This window comes from Glycine soja, unplaced genomic scaffold, assembly GCF_004193775.1.
Source record: "Glycine soja cultivar W05 unplaced genomic scaffold, ASM419377v2 tig00104754_1_pilon_1_103611, whole genome shotgun sequence".
In the NCBI taxonomy this organism is placed as follows: domain Eukaryota; kingdom Viridiplantae; phylum Streptophyta; class Magnoliopsida; order Fabales; family Fabaceae; genus Glycine; species Glycine soja.
In genome coordinates, this window is record NW_021144469.1 from 26,367 (window position 1) to 35,051 (window position 8,685).

The 8,685-nt window shown below is 38.7% G+C and overlaps 1 non-coding gene across 1 annotated transcript; it reads right to left on the minus strand.

Annotated features, from left to right (window-relative positions):
• Positions 1-8,362: 8,362 nt before the first annotated feature.
• On the minus strand, positions 8,363-8,469 carry LOC114404612. Its single transcript, XR_003665054.1, has one exon. It is a non-coding gene; the product is annotated as a small nucleolar RNA R71 (small nucleolar RNA).
• Positions 8,470-8,685: the final 216 nt, after the last annotated feature.

Sequence of the window (8,685 nt, forward strand, 5' to 3'; positions counted from 1 at the left end):
GACGCATGTCCTCAGGCTTCCCTCCTTTGTGAGTTATTGTTGCAATGGCATGTCGGCATGGCATCCCTACATCAAAGTTGTAAAATCAGCACACATGTAGGTTAGGAATGAAAAAAACACTATAAAGAACACAACCTGTTAGTTGCCATACTCCACAAGTGCATGTCCATTCACCTAAATTGACCTCAACCTTATTCCCCCACATGTGGACCTCATATCTCAGGCCCATGTTATCACCACACCAAAGGGGAGTCCATTGATTAGCAAAATGGAATTCTTTTTCTAGTCTTTTATACTGCACTGGACATAATGGTCCAGGTTTTCCAGAAAGTTTAACCTTGCGGGCAGCCATGGTTCTCATGATATAACTTCTAATTTCTTCAAGCATTGTGATAATAGGCTTGCATCTATACTGCAGAATTCTGGAATTGAATACCTCACAAGTGTTGTTGCATATATTGTCCACCTTGGGTATTGTACTGAAGTGGGCTTTTGTCCATGCTTGTTTGTGCCATTTATTCAAATACTCCCAAGCCTGGCAGTTGATTGTCTTCAAATGGGCCATATGGCCTTCAAACTCAGCAACAGTAGTGGATTTTGCACATTGCCACACAATTCCTTTAAGTTCCTTGCTTTTCCATTGCTTTGTAAAATTTTTCCAAAGATGCAAGACACAAAATCTATGAGGTGCACCAGGCATGACTTCCTGTAAAGCTGGAATAAGTCCCTGAAAAATTGCAGCAAAGTAGTAAATACTTCTGGACTAGTCCCTAACTTATGTCATTAACTTCAATTAAATACCTAACTTATGATAACAATTGCAAATCACACCATGTCATACCTTTTGCATGTCTGACATGAAATTCCACCCATTCTGTATGTAATCCCCAAGATCTTCATGCAACAAAGTTAAAAACCATTTCCAATTGTCTTTGTTCTCAATGTCCACAACAGCATAAGCAATAACATAGATGTGGTTATTGCCATCAAGCCCAACAGCAGAGAGCAAGTTTCCTCCAAATGCACTCTTTAGGAAACATCCATCTAGACCTATGAATGGTCTACATCCAGCAACAAACCCCTTCTTATAGCCAGCAAGACAAATATATAGCCTCTGAAATTGTGGTGGACCTTCTGGACTTGGCACTGTGTTGATCTTAACTGTTGATCCAGGATTGCTCCTCAACAATTCATGTGCATAATCAAATACTTTGGCATATTGTTTCCTCTCATTCCCTTCCACTAATTGCTTTGCTTCTTTCATGGCTCTCCACATCTTTGTAACTTCAATGTGCACTCCAAACTCTTGCTTGAAATATTCCAAAGCTTCAACACATTTAAGGGTTGGCTGCATTCTGAGTTTGCCCTCAAGTTTACTGACCACCCACTGTCTATTTGCTTGTTTGTTGTTCACTTCTCTGCAGCAATTATGGTTATGCTTAAATGTCCTTATCTGAAAAGAGTTTCTAACTTCATTCTTTGCACAATAGATTTCCCAATCACAAAATGCCTTCTTGCATTTTGCTCTAGCCCTCTGTTTATCATTCTTCTTCCACTTGAACTCCCTGCTCATCAATATGCTATACTCCCTCAAGGCAGATTTAAATTCATCTAGAGTACCAAACTCCATCCCTAATTCCAACTTCTGTTCACCAACTCCACTACTTTGACTATATTGAGGATAAACTTCAACATCCTCATCTTCATCATCACTACTAATGGGGATATTAAGCTCCTCTGAATGATAACCATCTGTCTCAACTTCAGCTTCAACTTCATTCAACATACAAGAGAAATTTATAAACCACTCAGCATCTGTCTCATCACTGTCAACTTCCTTTTCCTCCTCACTATCAGCAACATCTCTCTCTTCACCATCAGCATCTCTCTCCTCACCAGCTTCAGCATCCCTCTGCTCACTACCATCTCTTTGCTCACCAGCATCAGTATCCCTCTGCTCACTACCATCTCTTTGCTCACCAGCATCAGTATCCCTCTGCTCACCACCATCCCTCTGCTTACCAGCATCCATCTGCTCACCAGCATCTCTCTGCTCTCCAGCACCAACATCTGCATCAATGGTGATAAAGTAAAAATTAATCATATTAATTAATTATGGTAACCATGTCGGACCAAGTACAGATGAATTAAAACTTACCTTCCTCATGGCCAGCAACAGGTACATCATCTAAATCATCCTCATTCTCAACAGCTTTTCGAATTGGATCACATTCCAAGTACAACATTTGTGGGACTTCTTCTAAAATTGGATCTACTTCATGATGAAAATAAACATTTATCTCATTCTCATTTTCAAAAGCATCCCTAACTAAGTGTAATATATCTCCATCAGTTGTACAACTCCTTAACCCATGATTAAAATCTAAGTCCTTATCAATCAACCAAAAACATTCTCCTATATTACTATACTTCTTACAAGCTTTCACCAGATCATATAAGATAAATGCATTCAGGCAATCTGCAGATATATCCTCCCAAACGTCAAATTCTCCGCCTATATATTCAACCTTTCCATCACTGGCACGTGGAGTGAATCTTCCTCCATGGTGCAATACTAAAGTTATATTGTCATTCATTCTACACAATCAGAAACCGCAAACATGGTCAGATATTAGGAAATAAAAAAACCTACCTCAAAAAGCGCGAAGACATTGACATTGTCAAAAACCGCGAAGACACAATCAAAAACCAAAAACATTGTCATCTATAAAAACAGAGCATCATAAACGAAAATAATAAACGATCATAAACCTCCCTACGAAGCGCGAAGACAATGCCGCAGATGAAACCCCTCGAACATGTAAAACCCCAAATCAAACCACCAAAACAATGCAAACGAATTGAATGAAACCACCAACCTGACAAAAAGCGCGAACCCTCAATCACGAGAATGCAGGGGAGGGAAGAGCAAACCGCAAACAGTTAAAAAACCCTACAGCAGTAACACAGTGAAAGGGAAAATGGGTTTACTTCATTTTTGATTTCTTTTTAACCTAATTTTTCAATTCAGTCCTTGCCTTGCCACATAATATTGCTGACTTGGACTCAAACCTGCCACATTGGATGCTTACATTTGCCAAATAGACATTTGACTAACGGAGGAAATTAGATTTTAACAGCAGGGACTTATTTGCATAACGGAGGTAAAGTTAGGGACTATTATGAATTAAAATTTAAGTCAGGGACTAATATGCAAAGTGGTTACAATCTCAGGGACTAAATTGCCTATTCACTCTGCAAAGAAGAGTAGAAGTGAAAAAGTTATGGATGAAGGTGTGGAAGTGCCATATCCTGTGGTACCTTCCAAGAAGGAAAAAGATCGTCATTTGGCAAGATTTTTAGATATTTTCAGGAAACTGGAAACAACCATGCCCTTCGGAGAAGCTTTACAGCAGATGCCACTCTACTCCAAATTCTTGAAGGATATGTTAACAAGGAAACATAAGTATATTCACCGGGAAAACATCATAGTGGAAGAAAATTGCAGTGCAATGATTCAAAAGATGCTTCCACCCAAGCATAAAGACCCTGGGAGTGTAACTATTCCTTGTTCAATTGGAGAAGTCACTGTGGGAAAAACACTTACTGACCTCGGAGCCAACATTAATCTAATGTCACTCTCCATGTGCAGAAGATTAGGAGAGTTGGAGATAATGCCAACTAGAATGACTTTACAACTAGCTGACCGCTCCATTACCAAGCCATATGGAGTAATTGAAGATGTGTTGGTCAGAGTGAAACATTTTATCTTCCCGACAAATTTTGTGGTAATGGATATCTGCGAAGATACTGACATTCTTGTAATCTTGGGAAGGCCATTCATGTTGACCGCAAGCTGCATAGTTGATATGGGTAGGAGGAAGCTGGAGTTGGGTTTTGAAGATTAGAAAATTGATTTTGATTTATTTGTTGAAGACAAGCCTGCTCCAGAACAAAATGTTTGCTTACAGGTAATGGAAGGAGGTCAAGAGGTTCTAAAGGTAAGAACCAAAACATGAGATCACCCAATGAGGTAAATGCGTCAAGCTAATAACGTTAAAGAAGCGCTTCCTGGGAGGCAACCCAGTTTTAATTTCTGTTATCTTTGTTTTTCATGTATATATCATGTGGAACTTGCTTTATAATCTTTACAGTGGAATATATCAGCTTATCCTTGAATGGTAGATATAAGGGTTTCAATTTCTTGAAAAAGGGACTAAAAAACAGCTTAGAAAACATCTTCTGAAAAATAGTCCTTTCGCTAAGTGCAAGCCTCGCGCTAAGCGCATCTTTGTTCATGCGCTAAACCGAGATTCTCAAGCACTTAGTGCCCAACCCTTGCATCTGAGGCTGATTTGGTCCGCTAAGCTGGCCAAGGCTGAGCTAAGCCAACTTCAATTCGATCTGAATTCGACTAAGCTGTAGCCTGATCGCTAAGCCCATCATACACTTTGGCTAAGCTCAATTCCTTGTGGCCGCCAAGCTCAATTCCTTGCGGCCTGATTTGGGTTTCATGAAGCTAAGCGTCAGTCATGGCGGCTAAGCTGAATTCCTTGCGGCAATGTGAGTGCTAAGTGAGTCTTTATTAGCTAAGCGCATGTTCCTCTGTACTTAAGATACATCATTTTAGCTAAGCTGGCCAGAGCCTGGCTTAGCGAGAGTTGCAAGTTTGCGCACTAAGCCAAGATGCTTGTTAAAAAAAAAAACTGATTTTGAATTTGAAACGTCGGCTAAGCGTGCGGATCCACTAAGCGAACCTCATTGAGAAACCAAACATCTTTTTGGCTCGCTTAGCGCAGCGATCCGCTAAGAGAGACTGTCAAAAACTGCTTAAGTGAGAGTAACGACAGTTACACTCACACGTGCCAGATTTCGAAAACTTTGTCTCTGATTCTCTCTCTCCAAAATTTCGCACATTTTGCATCTGTGCTTTCTTTTTGCATTATCAACTTCCAAGCAATAACCATTCACCATCCAAGTAAGTTCCTTGTTTCCTTTTCTCTTTTTCTTGTCTAAACTTTAGGGTAGAAGACTTCACTTCTAGTTTTAGATTTTTAGGGTTTTAATGTTTTGTTAGAATTAATTTAAGATTAGGACTCTATATGTGTGTATATTGTATTGAGTATGTTGCACACATTGCATGTCTGATATGCCTTTTAGAGGCTTGAAAAGTGCAAGAAAACGAACTATGTTTTCTGCGTTTTTTGGAAAACGCGATGAACTCGCTAAGCGAGCATGCTGCGCTAAGCGAGTTCATCAGAATTCATTGTATATATGCGTTCTCTGAAGAAATCACTAAGCGTGCTTACCGCGCTAAGTGAGTTCATCCTTTGAGGATGAACACTCATCCTCTTGCTGAACTACCTGTGGCTAAGCAAGGCTGAATCGCTAAGCCCAGGTAACTTAGACAATTTGTTTTTGTTGATAGCTGTGTGCTAAGCCGAGCTTTCTTGGGCCAAGCGCGATTCATTGTGGCATCCGCTGAGCTAAGCGAGCCTCGCTCGCTATGCTCCCAATACTAAGTGAAATTTTTGAATTTTTGGTGCTGCTAAGTGCAGCCTATGAGGAGCTAAGCGCATATCCTTGCGGCTGATTTTAGGCTTAGTGGGCTTTGGCCAGCTATGCCAATTATGCAGAAGCTCAATTTCTGCAACTTCCGCTAAGCGGCCTAACATGTCGCTAAGCGGTAGTGTGTGTTTTTGTGGAGGCCAGCTAAGCAGACCATGTCTCGCTAAGCCGCCTGTACCTTTTTCAGTTTTATTTTTCAGTTGTTGAATTTGAATAACTTGTGTCCTGATTAATTGTTTGGTTTCTTTATTTGTAGATGGCTTCTAGGAAATGTAAAAGTATTGGTTCAAGACTGATGTGCCATTATTCTCTCCTATTTCTTAACCCTTTTTGCACCATTTTAAGTATTGATTAGTCTTAATTGTCAAATTAATTAGGCAGTTTTATTATTTGGGCCCATTCAGCTAATTTGATGTTTTTAATCTAATTTCAGGAATTAATGAAGCATTGGGCTTGGGCTTCAATCCAGAATTGGGCTTGGACTTGAAGAGGGAAGACTATTTTATTCCACAAAATTAGATCTTATCTTATCTTATCTTATCTAGATATTATTTAGATTTGATTTCATCTAGATATTATTTCATCTAGATCTTATCTTATCTTATCTTATCTAGATTTTATGGGCTTGGATTTAAAACAGATTTGTAAGCTTTGGGGCTGGAAAACTATATAACAGCACCAAGGTTCTAGTTTAGGCTCTATTCCTCTCTCTTCTCTTTCTCTTTTATTTTCGTTTTTACAATTCCAGTTCTGACTTTTCGTTTTAGCAATAAAATTTTGTTCTTCAATCTATAATTTCGTTCTCTATTGATTAATGGAAGGCTAAGTCTCTAGCATTGTTTTCTCTTGAGGATTAAGCACAGCTCTCTTTGAGGTTCTATTATTACTGTTAAATTCTGTTCAGTTTTTCCTCTTCACTAATTACTTTGAATTTGTTGCTATTAATTCATGCATGCTTAGTGCTTGATTAATTGTCTTTGCACTTAATTTAAGTTCATGCTTAATGATCGTTTATGAGTAATTGGTGTATGTGTTGGTTAATCACATAATGAATGCCTTACGTTAAATTTCGCTTAGTAATTTAATTTAGGGTTGGATTAAGTGGTTAAACTGATAAAGGATAAATTCTCGCAACCTAGGATAAGAGACCTGCTTGTGAATAAAGGGGAAGCAACATATTTTAATTATGATATTTTCTAATTGAATTTTACTCGCTGTTTAATTTACAAAAGCAAACAACCCCCCCTCCAATTTGTTACTATTTCCTACTATCTATTATGAGCATTTGGTTTATCATTGCTCGTTGAGAAATGACCTAGGATCACTTCCTAGTTACCGCATTTTAATGTTTATTTGATTCGGGTACGGCCTCAATCAAATTTGGCATCATTGTAGTATAGTGGTAAGTATTCCCACCTGTCACGCGGGTGACCCGAGGAGCAATGTCCAAAGGTTCATAATAGCTAGTGTCATGTTAGTGTTTAATTTTTTCGTATTGTGTTAGTGTTGTTTAGTACCTTGTTATTTTGTTTAGTGTGTATTCTATTTTAATTTTGCTGTTCAGTGCTTCCCCTATTTCAGTTTTTGAATTTTGCTATGAATAGTGCATTGCGACGGATTTAGCGACCACTTTTGCTGAACTGGGAAACAGGGTAGTAGTGGAAATCCCTTAGCGACGGATTTTAGAAACCACCCTTGCTGAATTAATTAGGATTTTTTGTTTTGGTAGCTAGAGTTGTTATTTTTGGCTGAATATTTTTTGTGGTCACTTCTTTTGATCCATATTTTGTGGGAAAAATAGTTGGAGCCCTTAGTTTGGTCAGATTTGAAAGTTCCAAAAAAGTAACAAATTTGATTTTTGTCAAAACTTCAAACGGCCATAACTTTTGCTTCAGGTATCAGAATGACTATTATTATATATGTATTTGGGGTAGAAAAAAATTTACCATGCCGTGGCAGCCTGCCATCGGCCAGCTGAGATCTCCTTCTTCCAAAAATTGCGATTCTGTCAAAAGTTTTTATTTTCTAAGTATTATTCTCTTATTTTTCTTAACTTACCATTTTTAGCTTCTATAGTTAGACTTTGAATTTTCATTTGAAATTTGTTGTGCTATCTTCGCATCATTTTATAATGTTGCTCACAAAATTTCAAGTCATTTGGATATCATTTAATGGTAGCTGTAGTTCAAACCTACACTGTTACTTGCATAAGAAGGCAACTAATTGTGCATGCTGAATTTAGTGTATGACTAGAGGCAATCCATCTGACTTGCAACCCTTTGATCCTGAGATAGATAGTACATTTCATAGATTAGTTAGACATCATTTAGTACCTTTTGAGTATCCCGAGCATTCTGTTATTGGTGATTTTGAGCATTATAGTTTTGAGTATTCTGATTTTGAACATTCTGAGAACATGGCACAACCTCCACCCCGTGAGAGGACTCTAAGGAAAATGGCTGCACCCGATTTCACCTATGAAAGCTTGTGCATCCAATACCCTGATGAGGATGTCCCATATGTTCTTAAAACTGGACTAATCCATTTGCTTCCAGAGTTTCATGGCCTTGCAGGTGAAGACCCACACAAACATCTGAAAGAATTCCATATTGTTTGCTCCACCATGAAACCCCCAGATGTCCAGGAGGATCACATATTTTTGAAGGCCTTTCCTCATTCTTTAGAGGGAGTGGCAAAGGACTGGCTATATTACCTTACTCCATGGTCCATCACGAGCTGGGATGACCTCAAGAGAGTATTCTTAGAAAAAAATTTCCCTGCTTCCAGGACCACGACCATCAGAAAGGATATTTCAGGTATTAGACAATTCAATGGAGAGAGCCTATATGAATACTGGGAGAGATTTAAAAAGTTATGTGTCATTTGCCCGCACCACCAAATTTCAGAGCAGCTTCTTCTCCAATATTTTTATGAAGGACTCAGTAACATGGAGAGAAGTATGATAGATGCTGCCAGTGGTGGAGCCCTTGGAGACATGACCCCTACTGAAGCCAAAAATTTAATTGAGAAGATGGCTTCAAACTCCCAGTAATTTAGTGCCAGAAGTGATGCTATTGTCATTAGAGGAGTGCATGAAGTAGCCATGAATTCATCTTC